The 17,096-nt window shown below is 45.1% G+C and overlaps 1 protein-coding gene across 3 annotated transcripts in view; it reads left to right on the top strand.

Annotated features, from left to right (window-relative positions):
- The first annotated feature begins 2,937 nt into the window (after positions 1 to 2,937).
- LOC122156508 (ubiquitin-associated protein 2-like) overlaps positions 2,938 to 17,096 on the top strand; it is a 41,996-nt gene continuing 27,837 nt past the window's right edge. For all 3 annotated transcript variants that reach the window (XM_042811271.1, XM_042811272.1, XM_042811270.1), the window contains exon 1: positions 2,938 to 3,010. The gene's annotated coding sequence lies outside the window, so the exon portion shown is untranslated. The remainder of the gene's footprint in view (positions 3,011 to 17,096) is intronic.

The following is a 17,096-nucleotide window of genomic DNA, read 5'->3' as shown; positions in this document are numbered from 1 at the left end:
TATTTCACATCATAACATCATGTGGGGCACTGGGACTTTCACTGTCAGTGCTCAAGTCCTGGGTACCTGCCCAGAAGAGAAGAAGAACTACATTCCCCAGGGGACCTTGCGGTCAGGGAGAGGAGGTTTAACTCCTGGCAAGGTCACTTGAGTTCTCTTTCTCGCCTGCCCTTCGTCGTGGGCGCTGCTCCTGTCTCCCTGCTGCTCAACTGCACTGCGCATCTCACCTCAGCGTTGTGCTGAGGCCTATCCACCTTTCGGACATTCTCTCTCTCTCATTATATTTGATTTATTAGCTTCAATTCTGATTATATTGTATTATAGTGTGTTCTCTTGCATTCCGATAATATACTTAGTAAATTACTTTGTTTATCCTCAGATCGATGCCGCTGTTTTAATTATTTTGGGGTCTCCTGTTTCCTTTTTTTTCCGGAGGCGCGGATCTGCGGATCCCTCCGCCCCGCTCGTCACAGAACCGGGCCGAACCAGCCCCTAAACCGTTGACAATAATCCACCTTGGCATGATTGTAGCTCCATATATTATCTTCTTAACATTTACCCCCCACACCTTGCAAAGCATTACTTTTTAACAGCTGTGTTTTCCACTGAAATTATACTTTGTGTTTTCAAGGATCCCTGTTATATCAACTTCAGCTTATGCTTCCATATGTGACTGTCTCTTGTTTTCTTCTGCAGCAAGTTCAGTTTCAGAAAGTCATAAGGGTAAAACAGTGCATAATATTTGGTTTTGGTGAAACTTCAATTATTTCCCTTCAACTTCTCACTTCCCATTACTTTTTGTTTTCCTTTTTTGAATTATCAGACATACATATTTACCCCTAAATCATTTTATTTTGGTCTAAAACTTGTGCTAATCCTTTTCTTCTGGATTATATCCACATTGTAAAATGCCTTGAAGGACTCTTTAAAACATTCCTTCTGACTTCTATAGCAGTCCTAAAAAAGCAAATTTCCTTGCAACTTCGAGCCACTACATATTATTCTCCCTCCTTGACAGATACACAATAATTTTTTTTTCTTGGTTGCCATTCTTCAGTTTTAGAGTCATTTAAGGCTGCTCATAACACAGATTATCTAAATGATGTTTTTCCGTGAAAATTATGAAACGCTATCAAAGTTAAGGTATGAGTAAATTACCAAAATACAATATTTATTTTTATGATCTACTTTGAAAATTCAACACCTCCATCCTAACTTGTTTTTAAGAAACGATGCAATCTGTTGTTCAAGATATCTCATTGCCTTGTACATTACAAAAAGGTAAAAGAATTAAGACTCAGCACACCTGCACAAAAGTATCAGTCTGTATATTTCCTTTTGGATAAACATTGGTCATTTGTTTCCTTCCACCTGTCCCTTCTCTTTGCCTTTCTGTAGTACCTTACTTCTATAAGAACTACGATGTTGAATTATTTGGAAAACAATTACACAAAAAAAGTTATGAATCATTAAGATTCAACCTTTACTGTTTCTATTTCAACCAGCAACCCCAAGTTTTTACCTCCATGTAATCAGCTAGCTTTTCTATAGAATTACACAATGATGCCTGTAGAAATACCTCTCACTCAGTCTGTTGTGATTTCTCCGGCATCTGCAACGACTAAGGGTAGGGAATTCTAGAGCACTTTGAGAACACATATGGAAGAAACTAAATTTTGGAAACAAATAACATATTTCTTTTTAACTGGAAACTTTGAAGTTAATCCTCTACCAGCACTGGCTTAAAGAGGAAATACTTCAAAAGTACTTAAAACTCCATAGAGAATTTAAATTGGTAAGATGCCTTCAGAAAACATTCCGATATGCAAACTTTGCTTTGTTTCTCCAGGTAGTTGCCCACTATCTCCTTTTTAATTCTCTATGTTGCTAGAATGAGCAAATTTTGTTTCCTTCCTTGTAGAAGAAAGAAGATATGGAACTGGGTAGTGGAGAATAAAGAGGGATTTCCACTCTATCTTTCCTCTGTGTATAATCTTATCTAACATTCACTAGCCGGCTACAGACTTTACAGCTTTCCATACTGTTATGGTTTTATGATTTTTGGTTCTCGGTATTCCACATCGTAACATCATGTAGTGCGCTGGGAGTTAAAGAGTTAATGCTCCAGTTCTGGGCACCTGTCCAGAAGAGAAGAAGAACTACATTCCCCAGGGGGCTTTGCAGTCAGAGAGGAGATAGAACTCCTGGCAAGGTCACAAGACCTTCCTTTTTTTCAGCTCTCCTCCCTGCTGCTGGACCTGACTGCGCATCTCACCTCAGCATTGTGGTGCGGCCTATCCACCTTTCAGACATTCTCTCTCTCTCATTATATTTGATGTATTAGCTTCAATTCTGATTATATTGTATTATAGTGTGTTCTCTTGCATTCCGATAATATACTTAGTAAATTAGTTTGTTTCTCCTCAGATCGGTGCCGCTGTTTTAATTATTTTGGGGACCCCTGTTTCCCCTTTCTGAAGGCACGGATCTGCACATCCCTCCACCCCACTAGTCACACAACCGGGCCCATAAACGGTTGACACATACATATAACATGTCCTGTAATCCATTTCTTCAACATTTTCATATTGGTAACTTAATACTCACATATACCCAAATTCTGCCATAAAGCCATAGGGAAACAAATAAAAGTAAATTTGAAATCAGAAGCAAAACTTAAATAAAGAGCTCCCAGCTCACCCTGCTGGAGGGCATGAGTCATGATTTTGAACACTTTCCTCTCTCTAAGCCCATACTGCTAGGTGTGCTGGCTATGCAGCCCCGTGGCCCTTCGGGGCTGTAGGCAGTGCACCCTCTCCAAGGCCAATAACTCTTAAACAGCCGCAGAACTCGCATATCCCTCACACGTCAGGAAATGCCAGTCCCCTCAGCACGACACCGCCCGCGGGCGGGGCCAGCTCCTCCACTTCCGCTACGCAAGGAGGCGGAGCTCCAGTCAAGTGAGAGGGGAAGAGGCTAGCTTCTTTTGATCTGCTTATTTGGTGTTGGGGTAGGTGGAGAGGATGGTGGATTTGCGTCTGCTGTTGGCGGGGGGGTGAGGGGTGAAAAGTCAGTGGGTGCGCGTGGCGTTGTGTCACGTTGTGGGGAAAGCAGTCCCGCGCGAGTGTGGAGGCGGGGAGGGGCAACTTACCGGCCGACCGAAGTGAGGAGCTGTCACGTGATGGCGTCGGTCGCAGTTGCTGCTTTGTGAGCACACTGGGTAAATACCGAGTTCGGGGGGGGGGGGGGGCCCCCGGACGGTGTGCTGTGTCCTTCTTCCCCTCCCCCCATCTCGCCTTGCATGAGGGCAGTAGGCCCACCGGCCCATCCCCAACCTGACGGCTGTATCGCTCCCTTATCCAAATAACGTTGAGGCTTCGGTCTGGCTGTGGCTTTTGTGTAGTGGCAGCAGCCCATCTACTAAAGGCCAGGCGGCTCTGCCCCACTTTTGCTGGTGTTCACCCCACTACCAGTCGCTTAGTTGGTGTCTGTGGCCTGCCCTGTGTTGCCCCCCCCCCCCAATCCACAGGTCACAGACCATGTTCTCTGGGGCAGAGGAGAAGCAGGAGTGGTTCTAGCCCACATCCATGCTTGATCCTATTGCATAGGATGGGGAGCTGTCCCGACCTATCAGCCACCCTGAAGTGTGTTGCTTCCTGTCCCTTCAGGGTGATTCCCTGCCATGGTACTCTTGCTGAGGTGGCCAAGGCCTAGAGTGTTGGTATCTAGGGGGGCAAGAGGAGGAGGGTGTGGAGATACGAGAAGGGCAGCCAATCCTCTCAGCAGGCCAGCCAAGGGGTTTGTGCTCACAGGCCCTCATGTGCAGTTGGGCACAGGAGAGAAATTTATTGCCATGGGTAACTCCTGCTTTGTGTCCTGTTTGTGTCTTTACTTCCACATTGCCTCTTGATCCTGGTTCCTCCTTTCCTGTTAAAGGATGTAGGCCAGATATGTCATGGTCACAACTACCTAGGACTTACCATTAGTAAGCATCACAGTGGTGACAGCAGATTATTTGAGGACAGGACTACAAACCAACCTCTCTTCCTGTTAACCTTCTCTTCCTAGTCCCCTTATCTCCTGGCTATGTATGGCTGCTGAGAATGGGAAGCTGGGGCAGGGCTTTATTGGGCTTGCTTGTATTGCATGAAAAGAAGTTCATTCAACAAGAGCAAACAGAAATTACAGCAGGGAGGTGAACTGGTAGTAGAAACCCTTCTAGAAGCAACCAAATGTAGAGAGGGATCTGGTGCACCTTCAAGTCTGATGGAAAGGATCTGAACTCTGGGATGTGAAATACACGCTTTAAAAGTAAACAGGAGAAAAAACAATGTGATGTCTGCAATGCCATTTAATGTTACTCCAGTGAACCTGCTTTGCAGCCTCTTACAGTTATATTAAGTCAGGAGTGTGAGTCCTACAGCCCTTTCTTGGTTGTGTTCAAAGGTATATGCAGTCCTGTGAAACAGAAGCTTAGGGTTTTTTTTGTATTGAACTATGTAAGGGAAAGCTCACAAGGGCCAGCTCAGTTCTCTAGCTACTGATCAGCCTTACTTCAAATTGGCTAAGTGTTGAATGCTTATAGTAAAGCAACAGATCAAAACAATAGCCTCTGGGGTGGCAGTGGCTGGTGAAACTGAGAGGCTGTCTTGTCTTGAGAGCAGCTGTTTTTGTTTCAAGGAAAGAAAAAAGCTGGATGTGAGGGAAGTGAGAAGGATATGCAGGCCTAGAGGAGGGCTTTGCATTGGAGGCCTTCAGAGCAAATTGAAATTGTCCTTCAAAGCTAATGACTTCAACTTAACTTTTGGAGACTTGCTCTTTTAATATTTACCAGACTTTCCTTTAGCAATTCCTTTGACGGTTATATCACAACGTCCAGTGGAATATGGGTTAGGGTTCCTATCTTGACTGACTTGGTATTTATACCTAAGCCTGATTTCTCTGTGGTGGTATGGCCTAACTTTTCTAAGGAATTTATTTTTAACCTTATGCTAGTGTCATGGTTTTATGATTTTTGTTATCAGTATTCCACACCATAACATCATGTAGAGCACTGGGACTTAAAGAGTTAATGCTCCAATTTTGTGGAGTGCCCATTTTTCTGGGTACCTGGTTCTCAGAAGAGAACTACATATCCCAGAGGACTTTTCACTGTTCCATTTCCATTTTCTGTTCAGAGGGAAAGATAAAACTGCCCACGAGTCATGAGACAATCCCTTCTTTTATTGCTTGTGGTGTGAGCTCCCCAGTCATCTCACCTTCAGTGTTAGAGTAAGGCTTTCAGTTTTGGACACTATCTCATTTTATTTGATTTATTAGCTTCAATTCCAAGTATATTGTACTGTAGTGTGTTATCTTGCATTCCACTAGCATATTTACTAAATTAGTTTTCTCCCTTAGCTCATTGCTGCTGTTTTGTTTTTAGGCCCATCTCCCTTTTTTTTTTTTTTTTTTCTTCCCCTTTTCCTTCTTCCCCCTCTCCCAGAGTGTGGATCCATGGGTCCCCCTGCCCCAGTTAGTCATGGAACAGGCTGATCTGGCCCAATAAACCATTGACTGCTAGTTAACTTTAAAGCAAGCTAGGCTAAATCAGTTTGCAGCACTAATGATATCTTGGAAATGTTCAAGGATTTTAGGGTTCAAGATTAGCTACAGATGTGCCACTAAAATCTAGGGGAAGTTAAGGAGAATCCCAACAACAAAATATTGTTACTTACCATAATGTGTTTTTTTTTTTTTTTTCTTAGCTCCAATTCCAAAAGGATAAGTTATCTAATGTTTTATCTTTTTTCCCCATATACTTTTATTTAATGTTTTATGAGGAAAACACCATTTTTGGTATGTTCTATATTTGTTGCTGGTGTCCCCCTAGTGATAGTAATCACAGCAAAATAATATGCTGATTAATAGTGTTTGCAAAATGTTTGTATCATAGAACACTACTGATACTAGTTATTAATATAATATTAATAATGTTTAATTGTAATTTCAGTAACTTTTAGTGCCAGTACTTTGGAATAGTTTTTTTGTGAAATAATAAAATTATACATCTTTTTTTGTCTCTTGTTTGACAAAAGTGCAGGAGCAGGGCTCTGGAAGAAACAGCATTGTCTTCAGATTTGCAACAGCCTCATATGACATGGATAAAAGGGAAGCTGAGTGACTTTTCCACTTTATAAGATGCCAATGTAAAAGAACCTTAGTGTTATGTATGTCTATTTCAAAACTATTGAATGGAAGGTGTTAAAGGAAATTCAAGTAATATCCACTTCAGTGTTGATTTTCTGCTGGAGCTTTCTTAATTTTTACTTAACTTGTGTGTTTTTTTCCCTGATACAGTCTGCTCATTTGTAAACCACTGCATCCTTTTTGCTTCTCAGAGACCTAGTTTGGACTTATACTGCTTTTCATACAGTTTCCATAAACAGGTTATGTTAATTAAAGTGAGAACTAGGATGAAAGATTGTGGAGTAGCTCCTCTGAATGCTCACCCATCTCTAAGGATCTAGGCTTGCAGAAAAAATTCCATAAAGGAAAGATCTCCAACTAGAGATCCTTCCCCAGTGGCAGTCAGCCCTTCAATGAGGTCTAAGAGAGCTGCAACCAGGCTCCACCCCTGCCAGTCACACAGCTGAATTGCCTTCACCTGTGCTCCCAGGGCTGACTGGCTCCTCTTCCCAGATGCTCAATGAGAGGCTCAGGATGTGACTCAATAGTTCCCATACACTCCCCACTGTCTTTGTATTAAGTATTTTGAGAATGGTCAGTATAACAGAGTGAAGCATATGGCTTCTGAAAGCTTTTTTTTGTTTTCTTTTTCTTTTTGGTTTTAAATGTTATTGAATCATGGCTCTTCTATAGTAAGCACTAGACTGATTAAACAGGGCCACCCAGAGCAAGTTGCCCAAGCCCATGTCCAGGCAGCTTTTGAAGATCTCTGAGGAGGAGACTGTACAACCTCTCTGGGTCACCTGTGCCAGTGCTCAGTCACCTGCACAGCACAGACATGCTTCCTGGTGTTCAGAGGGGACTTCTTATGTTCTAATTTGTGCTCATTGCCCCTTGTCTTTGCATTGGGCATCACTGTAAAGAGCCTGGCTCTGTCCTCTTTGCACCCTTCCTTCAGGTATTTGCATGTGGTGACTAGAACCCCTTCTCCTCAAGCCTTGCCTTTTTTCTCTAGGTTAAACTACTTGACAAATTTTTAGTCCTTTAGGGAAACTCAAAGCCATATGCTCTTACATCCCTCTGGGAAGACAGTGAATTAAAGATGGAATTTAGGAGGAGTGGTGGTAACAGACACTTTTATAGCTCTTCATTGCTGGAAAAGGTGGCAGGAGACCTGTGTGGATGAGCAAGGAGCTCATGCGCAAGCTCAAAGGAAAGAAGAAGGTCCATGAAATGTGGAAGAAGGGTCTGACCACTTGGGAAGAATACAGGAATGTAGTCAGGGCCTGCAGGGACGTGACGAGGAATGCTAAAGCCCGCCTGGAATTAAATCTGGTGAAGGGGATAAAGGATAATAAAAAAAAAGCTTCTTCAGGTATGTTAACAGCAAAAGGAAAGCTAAAGAGAATGTGGGCCCCTTACTAAGTGAGGGGGGTGTTCTGGTAACGGGGGATGCTGAGGAGGCAGAGATACTGAATGCCTTCTTTACTTCCGTCTTCAGTGAAAAGGCTCTCCCTCAGGTTTCCCATACCCTGGAGGTTAGTGAGAGGGTCTGGAGAATGGGAGACTTCCCTTTAGTCAGGAAAGAGGTGGTCCATGAGCACTTAGGCAGTACTAAGGTCCACAAATCCATGGGACCTGATGGGGTGCATCCACGTGTGCTGAGGGAGCTGGCGGAGGTCATTGCCGAACCGCTCTCCATCATCTTTGAGAGGTCTTGGATAACGGGGGAGGTCCCTGAAGGCTGGAGGATAGCCAGTGTCACTCCGGTCTTCAAAAAGGGCAAGAAGGAAGACCCAGGCAATTATAGGCCTGTCAGCCTCACCTCTGTCCCCAGAAAGGTGATGGAACAGCTTGTGCTGGGTGCCATCTCCAGACAACTGGAAGAAAAGGAGGTGATCAGGAGTAGTCAGCACGGGTTCACCAGGGGAAGGTCGTGCTCAACCAACCTGGTGGCCTTCTATGATGTTGTCAAATGCTGGGTGGATGGGGGCAGAGCGGTAGATGTAGTCTACCTTGATTTTAGAAAGGCATTTGATACTGTCCCCCACGACATCCTTATAACAAAGCTGAGCAAGTGTGGGATCGACGAGTGGACAGTGAGGTGGGTTGAAAACAGGCTGACTGGCAGAGCGCAGAGGGTCGTCGTTGGCGGTGCAGAGTCTGATTGGAGGCCTGTAACCAGCGGTGTTCCTCAGGGGTCGGTGCTGGGTCCGGTCTTGTTCAACATCTTCATCAATGACCTTGATGAGGGGATGGTGGCCATCCTCAGCAAGTTTGCTGATGATACGAAGTTGGGAGGATTGGCTGACACGCCTGAAGGCTGTGCTGCCATTCAGCAAGACCTGGACAGGCTGGAGAGCTGGGCAGAAAAAAACCGGATGAGGTTTAACAAACGCAAGTGTAGAGTCTTGCATCTGGGGAGGAATAATTGCATGCACCAGTACAGGTTGGGGGATGAGCTGCTGGAGAGGAGCTCTGCAGAGAGGGACCTGGGTGTCCTGGTGGACGACAGGTTGGCCATGAGCCAGCAGTGTGCCCTTGTGGCCAAGAGGGCCAATGGCATTCTGGGATGCATTAAGAAGAGCGTGGCCAGCAGGTCGAGGGAGGTGATCCTCCCCCTCTGCTCTGCCCTGGTAAGGCCTCATCTGGAGCACTGCGTCCAGTTCTGGGCTCCCCAGTACAAAAAGGAGTCTCCTTCTCTGGAGATGTTCAAGTCTCGCCTGGACGCCTACCTGTGAGACCTGGTGTAGGGAACCTGCTTTGGCAGGGGGGTTGGTCTCAATGAGCTCTAGAGGTCCCTTCCAACCCCTACAGTTCTGTGTGATTCTGTGAAAGGCGAATGGGTTTTGGATATGTGCATAGAAAAATGCCATGAAAATGCAGTAAGATGTGTATTTTAAATCTGAGTAATTTTTTTGCTTGTAAGTAAGGAATAATTGTATCAATGCTAGCTGAACTGAAGACCGTAATTCAGTAGTTCTGTGAGGAAAACAGGTCAAATGTTTGATCATCTGAGTGATAAAATTGCTTAAGTCCTATCTTTGTTCTGTCTAGGAATTGGATGGTTTGTAAATGATAGTTCAGTGTGCATATAGCATACGTGAAAGGGTAGGCTGACTTCTTATTGCACTTATTCTGTACTTACTGTACTATTGTTTGATCTTGTTGAACAAGATTATGAATATGATACAAAGGTGGGAGGAGTGGCTGACACACCAGAAAGCTGTGCTCCCATTCAGCAAGACCTGGACATGCTGGAGAGCTGGGCAGGGAGAAACCTTATGAAGTTCAAAAAGAGCAAGTGTAGGGACCAGTACCTGGTAAGAAATAACTGCACACACAAGTACAGGCTAGGGGCTGACCTGCTGGAAAGGAGAAATGCAGAGAAGGACCTGGGTATCCTGGTGGACAACAGGTTGACTGTCAATCAAGTGTGCCCCTGTGGGAAGGAAGGCCAGTGGTATCTTGGGGCACATTAAAAAGAGTGTGGCCAGCAGGTCAAGAGAGGTGATCCTCCCCCTCTATTCTGCCCAGGTGAGGCTACATCTGAAGTACACTATCCAATTCTGGGCTTCTCAGTACAAGAAGGACAGGGAACCTCTGGAGAGAGTCCAGCAGAGGGCTACAAAGATGATTAGGGGACTGGAGCATCTCTCTTATAAAGCAAATATCCTGGGTCACATCAAAAGAAGTGTGGTCAGCAAGTTGAGGGAGGTGATTCTGCCCCTCTACTCAACACCTCATGTGGAGTGCTGCATCCAGAGTGCAGTCCTCAGTACAGGAGACGCCTGTACAGTTATGAGCAGTGGGCCCAGGTAAACCTCATGAGGTTCAACAAAGCAAAATACAAGGTCTTGCATCTGGGTTATGGCAATTCCCACTACTGACACAAGCTGGGGGAAGAAAGGATTGAGTGCAGCCCCACCAAAAAGGACTTGGGGGTACTGGTGGATGGCAGCAGCTGGGCATGAGCAAACAGTGTCACCTCACAGCCCAGAAAGCCAACCGTGTCCCGGGCTGCATCCGCAGCAGTGTGGCCGGCAGGGCGAGGGGGGGATGCGCCCCTCTGCTCTGAGCTGTGAGACCTCACCTGGAGTGCCGTGTCCAGATGGGGAGTGCTCAGCGCAGGAGAGACGTGGGCCTGACAGAGCGCATCCAGAGGAGGGCTGCAGAAGTGGTGCCAGGGATGGAACACCTCCCCTGTGAGGACAGGCTGAGAGCAGGGAGACCTGAGAGCAGCCTGTGAGTGTCTAAAAGGGAGCTGTGGGAAAGAAGGGGACAGATTTTAGCAGGGTCTGTGGTGATAGAACAAGGGGAAATGGCTTCAAGCTCAAAGGAGAGAATTTGATTGGACATACAGAAAAATCTTTTTTAAGATAAGGGTGGTGAGGCACTGGAACAGGTTGCCCACAGAGGTCATGGATGCCCAGTCCTTGGAGACATTTGAGGTCAGGCTGGATGGAGCTCTGAGCAACCTGATTGAGCTGTAGATCTCCCAGCTCATTGCAGGGGAGTTGGTCTAGATGACCTTTAAAGTCCCTTCCAGCTCAAATGATTCTATGAAAGGCTGAGAGATCTGAGACTGTTCAGCCTGGAGAGGAGGATACTGAGGGGTATCTTACCAACACTTAAAAATATCTAAAGGGTGAGTGGGAGTCAGTTGGATGGGGCCAGGCTCTTTTCAGCAGTACCCAATGACAGAACAAGGGGCAATGGTGCAGTCTGGAACATAGGAAGTTCCACCTGAACATGAGGGAAAATAATATTTCCTGTGAGGATGACAGTATGTAGGACAAGAGGGAATGGTTGTAAAATGAGATGGGAGGTTTAGGTTGGATATGAGGAGGAAATTTTTCACCCAGAGGGTGGTGAGGCACTGGCACAGGTTGCCCAAGGAGGCTGTGGATGCCCCATCCCTGCAGGCATTCAAGGCCAGGCTGGATGTGGCTCTGGGCAGCCTGGGCTGCTGTTGGCGACCTGCACACAGCAGGGGGTTGGAGCTGGATGAGCACTGTGCTCCTTTGCAACCCAGGCCATGCTGTGATTCTATGCTCTGAAAGTAATGCCTCCTATTTCCATGAAAACTATAAAAGCTACAAAGAGCACAATAAGAGTATTTGAGCAAATTCTCAGCTACAAAACACCATTTTTCAACATAGTCACTGCCATTATGCATTTTCACCAGCAATGAACAACAGCCTGCATTTCACACTCGTAAAAAATCTACACCACCAGAGGTGACCTACTCCCCACTGTTACCTCTCCTGAAATGCACTACCCACCACCTAATTGTGCTCACATCCATCATTTATTCACTATAAATGTTCAGCAAGCATCAATGAATATCAATGGGTACAATTTTTTCCCCGTGGAGGAGTTCAGTTCTATACCCATGCTCACTAAGTACCTACATGTCAGTCTTTCAATGGTTTGCGGGCTGGTTCGGCCTGGTTCTGTGACCAGTGGGGTGGAGGGCTCTGCAGATCCACGCCTCCGGAAAAAGGGAAACAGGGGACCCCAAAATAATTAAAAACAGTGGCAATGATCTGAGGAGAAACAAATTAATCTACTAAATATAGTATCGGAATGCAAGATAACACACTATAATACAATATAATCAGAATTGAAGCTAATAAATCAAATATAATGAGAGAGAGAATGTCCGAAAGGTGGATAGGCCTCAGCACAAGGCTGAGATGAGATGCGCAGTCCAGTTGAGCAGCAGGGAGACAGGAGCAGCGCCCACAACGAAGGGCAGGCGAGAAAGAGAACTCAAGTGACCTTGCCAGGAGTTAAACCTCCTCTCCCTGACTGCAAGGTCCCCTGAGGAATGTAGTTCTTCTTCTCTTCTGGGCAGGTACCCAGGACGTGAGCATTAACAGTTAAAGTCCCAGTGCCCCACATGATGTTATGATGTGGAACACCGAAAGCCAAAAAATCACAAAACCATGACACAGTCGCCATTTTGTCAGATTGTCCCTCTGCAGCCATCTGTCGCACAGCAACAAAACGTAATGGAATATTGGTGGGAAGGTTCAACCTCTACTATCATACCACCAACATTCACCTCTGATGTCATGGGCCAACATAATAAAATATGAGGCAGTACTTTTGGAGCAGCTCTGGTACCTTTCTGTAACTTCACCCAGGATCATGGTGTTTCCCAAAGTAAAGACTAATTGAGAGAAGAGTCTGCTAAAATAAAAAACCTTGTTTTTTTTCCAGTAACATATACCACTAAAGAAGTTCCAGAAGGAAGAGATGAAATCATAGATTGTGAGACAGTATCAGAATAAAGTTTCTTTCCTTAATCTTATGTTTTTACTATGGAAAAATATTTAATGAAAACTCACAGCCACTTAGTTCAGTTTAGGTTTCCCAAGTGAAAACTTAAAAGAAGTGGAGTTCTTTTTTTCAACCTTTGTCAGGTTCTTAGAGATGAGCAGTTGCAGAAATAAGACAGAACTGAAAAGGACACAAAATCATTTTCATTTTTTTCTGCCAATTCTCGATTGTTCCTTTTATGGTGTAGTGGAAATGCTAAGTCAGGGCCTGAAACAATGACAGAGCACCTGGTGGGAAGGCAGGGCAGACCCAGGGGAGCTCAGGTGCATGCAATGCCACTGGGTGACCGGAAGGGGTGGAGCCAGGATCCACCCCTTCCCAGACCTCATTTAAGGGATAGCAGTGGAGGTAAGGGTATCTTTTTAAAGATTCATGTATACCTGATGCCTTATGAAGGTAAGCAGCTTCCTTTCCTGATTTCTTTGCCTTGTGCTATTGTGCTTGAGCAAATCCTCACTTGCTGCAGCTTGGGATCTCGCTGTTCTGCTGTCATTGTTGCTCTTTCCACTGTGTTACTCTTGGTGAACCAGGTGGATGTGACAGAAGCATACATATTTAGGATGGATTGTCTTAAAACAATAATGTGTTGACTGGTTATCAGGACTCCTACTACCCCAAAGGATGAACTCTTAGGGGAAAACCCTTGTACTGCAATGGGCTGCCCAGGGAGGTGGTGGAGTCACAGACCCTGGAGGTGTTCAAAGAACATTTAGATGTTGTAGTGAGGGACATGGATTAGTGGGAAATATTGGTAGTAGGTGGATTATTGGACTGGACGATCTTGGAGGTCTTTTTCAATCTTGGTGATTCTGTGATTCCTGGGTGTCCCATGGCTGAGTATCACATGAATTATTGAAGAATGAGGGGCTGTAAGGGCTAATGGTCCCATTATTAAATCCCCTTCCAAGATGGCAGAATTTTTGAATAAATTAAGACAATTTTTCTAACAACCAAGGAAAGAGTAATAGTACCAGTTGCTGTAGCATGGCTGCTACTACAATTAATTCATATCATTCCTCTGAGGAAGGATTGAAAAACAAAAACAAGCTTTTAAAAGCCCATATCAAACAACTGGAAAATAAAATGGGGTAAACTGCCTCACCTTGAATGGCATTTCCCCTCTAAAATTAAGAACTGTATCTATAGAAGGGGAAAAGGACTTAGATCAACAGGACCCCAGAAGAATTTCAAAATAAAAGAAAAATTAAGATGACAGAAGTCCAACTAGAGGATCTGGGAACCTCAGATCTCTAGAATTAAGACCATTAATTATTCAAAAACCAAAGGAAGTTCAGGACAGACCGGTGAGGTTGCCACACAAAAGAATGGCCTCCTGCCCACATTGCATTACATGTGACAGAAGCCATATACAGGCATGCCAAACTCATGCATTTATTACATTGATTTAAACAGAAACCATGAGAGAACATGCCAGCTTGGCTCTTTAGATTATGGGACATGGGGACCAAAACTGTGGTTATTAATGGACCCGAGATTTCTAAACTTGCATCCATCATCATGCATCTGGCCCTCAGACAGACTATATGCAGCTGTGATGTATAATGAGGAAAATCATTCTCTAATTCAGTGGATAATGACTATGTAGGATCACATGGCCAAATAAAAGTGATGTCCCAATACATACTGGTCTGCAGACTTCAATGGAGGAGCTTGAAAATTATACCAGGGAACTGGGAATGAAGGAGGTGATTTATGATGACACCTTTGAGAGTCCAGATCTGGTTAAGTTCTCAGCAGGGATGATGGACCTCATCTTAAAACAGGTACCTCCCCATCAGTATGGTACGCTGGTGTCCATACTGAACCCTTTAGTGGCCTCAGAAGCCATTATCCAGTAAGCTGCCCAGCTGGTGGCTGATCTAGGGGAGACAGAGCACCTTTGGACCAGGTGCAATATCTGAATGTTGGAAAGAGTAGAGGTCCTCCCTGTAACTAAAAATAGGATACCTGCTTGGTGAATATCTCAATCAGGACCCATACGGGTATCCCGAAAATAAATGTTTAATGGCATAATCCAGGCTGGGATTCAATTTGCAAAAACTGATTGCCAGCCCAATCATGTCCTCCTCCAGCTATGGAGGCAGTTGAAGGACAATCAGGAGTTTCAAAATATCCCCAAAAAAAGCAGGGCTAAGCATTACTGAACAAGTACCAATGAGAACATGGAACCTAGAAGATTTCCTAGTTCCTAACAAAAGGAAAAAGTTTCCTCAAGTGATCCGGGTCACTATGCCCGAGCTACCTGAGGAAAAAGAATTGGAAATAGCACAGTTACTTGCATGACGGGGGATGCCAGGCCTCCTGCACCTAGGGCTCCCAGACAGGACCAGAGGCTAGATGTTGAATTGACCATTTTTTGGTCCCTGAAGAACATATTAAGTTATAAACATATAAACACATAAAGCGTGTTAAAACAATTATGGTTTCAAATTGGCTGGGTACTTTTTGGTTATATGTTTGTTTTGTTGTTTGTTTTTGGTTGGTTTTTTTTTGTGGGTTTTTTTTTTTTTTTTTTAGTCTAGCTTCAGAGTTCTGGGAGCAACAAGAACTCAGACACCCTTCCTACAACTGTACAGAGTCCTGCTCCTTGAACTAGATAATTCAGTGAAGAACAGAGAACAATACAAACTTAATGAGCAGCATCCCCCAGGGCTCTGTCTTGGGACCAGTGCTCTTTGACATCTTTAGCAGTGACAGCAACAACAGAATTGAGTGCACCCTCAGCAAGTTTGATGATGACACCAAGCTGAGTGGTGCGGTTGACATGGTGGAAGGAAGGGATGCCATTCAAGGGACCTCAACAGGCTGGAAAGGTGGGCCCACGTGAACCTGATGAGGTTCAACACAGCACAGTGCAAGGTTTTGCACTTGGGCCAGAGGAATCCCAGGCATCCATGCAGACTGGAAGGAGCGGTCCTTGAGAGCAGCCCTGCAGAGAAGGACCTGGGGGTCCTGATAGATGAAAAGCTGAACATGAGCCAGCAGTGTGCATTGCAGCTCAGAAAGCAAATGGCATCCTGGGCTCCATCAGCAGAGGGGTGGCCAGCAGGGACAGGGAGGTGATTGTCCCCCTCTGCTCTGCTCCTGTGAGGCCCCATCTGCAGTGCTGTGTCCAGGTCTGGAGCCCCCAGTACAAGAAGGACAGGGAGCTGATGGAGAGGGTCCAGAGGAGCCACAGAGATGATCAGGGCACTGGAGCACCTCCCCTATGAGGACAGGCTGAGGGAGCTGGGCTTGTTCAGCATGGAGAAAAGAAGGCTGCGGGGTGACCTCATGGCAGCTTTCAGTACCTAAAGGGAGCCTACAAACAGGAGGGGAGTCAACTCTTGGAAAGGGTGGATAACAGCAGGACAAGGGGAAATGGTTTTAAGTTGAAAGAGGGAAGATTTCAGTTGGATGTCAGGGGAAGTTCTTTGCTATGAGAGTGGTGAGGTGCTGGAACAGCTGCCCAGAGAGGCTGTGATGCCCCGTCCATCCCTGGAGGTGTTCAAGGCCAGGTTGGATGGGGCCCTGGGCAGCCTGGGCTGCGAATTTGCTCTAATATACATTCTGTTATTGCCTGATTTCTTATTCTCAGGGATGCACTAATCTTGAGCTTGGAAAAAGCAGTGCTAGAATGTCAACCAAGTCTCTTGGGCCCCCCTTGTATTTACCTGCTCCTTTCTAGCATGCTTTATGTTGGAAGTTATAAAGAGTGGTAATTCTTCATTCTCCCATAGTTTGGTATCATTTTGGGCTATATTGGTAAGAACTGGCCTCACTTAAAATTCAAGAGTAACAGAACAAGCATAAGCAAAACTGCACACAATACCAAGTTGACAAGTTGTGATTAGCGAGGAAAAAAATGCTCAACATCAAATAGGAAAATTCAGCAGTAAAACCAAGAATTCCAGTTTTCTGACTGAAGCAGGTCAAGATCAAGATTAATGTCACAGGAAACTAATCAAGCTAGACAAAATGTTAATACTGCTCACGACCACGTGTAACGTGATGGAAAGTGCAACAAGATACCAAGCTGCAGTAACCAGGAATCAACTAAGACACAACAGCAGTAGACACATAAATAAAGAGACTGCTTACCTTCAGAAGGCCTGTAAGGACCTCACATAAGTGGGGACCTCCAGTGAAATATCTTTACCCTTACCTCCACTGCCATCCCTTAAATGAGGTCTGGGAAGGGGTGGGTCCTGGCTCCACCCCTTCCGGTCACCCAGTGGCATTGCATGCACCTGAGCTCCCCTGGGTCTGCCCTGCCTTCCCACCAGGTGCTCTGCCATTGTTTCAGGCCTTGACTTAGCATTTTCTCTATACTAGTCAAAGCAAATTCTTGGCTGTGGATATTGTCTTGGCTCTAAGCTTATGTTAACTGCTCGTTTGTCATTTGGAGTACCCAGGTTTCAGCCTGAATCTTATTGGGCTTGTTTTAATTCCTAAATGGGTTAATTTCAGGGGCTGTTTAGATAGGAATAGTTACATCAGTGCAAATAGCAAAGGAGAAATAGGTATTTCTCCAGTTCAGTAGCCAAAGCTGGTACTCCCAAGTACTTGTTTGGGGGGGG

Source organism: Centrocercus urophasianus, unplaced genomic scaffold (genome assembly GCF_019232065.1).
Source record: "Centrocercus urophasianus isolate 14NV4802_14NV808 unplaced genomic scaffold, USGS_Curo_1.0 seq_1246, whole genome shotgun sequence".
Classification (NCBI taxonomy): domain Eukaryota; kingdom Metazoa; phylum Chordata; class Aves; order Galliformes; family Phasianidae; genus Centrocercus; species Centrocercus urophasianus.
This window is presented reverse-complemented; position numbering and strand designations above follow the sequence as displayed.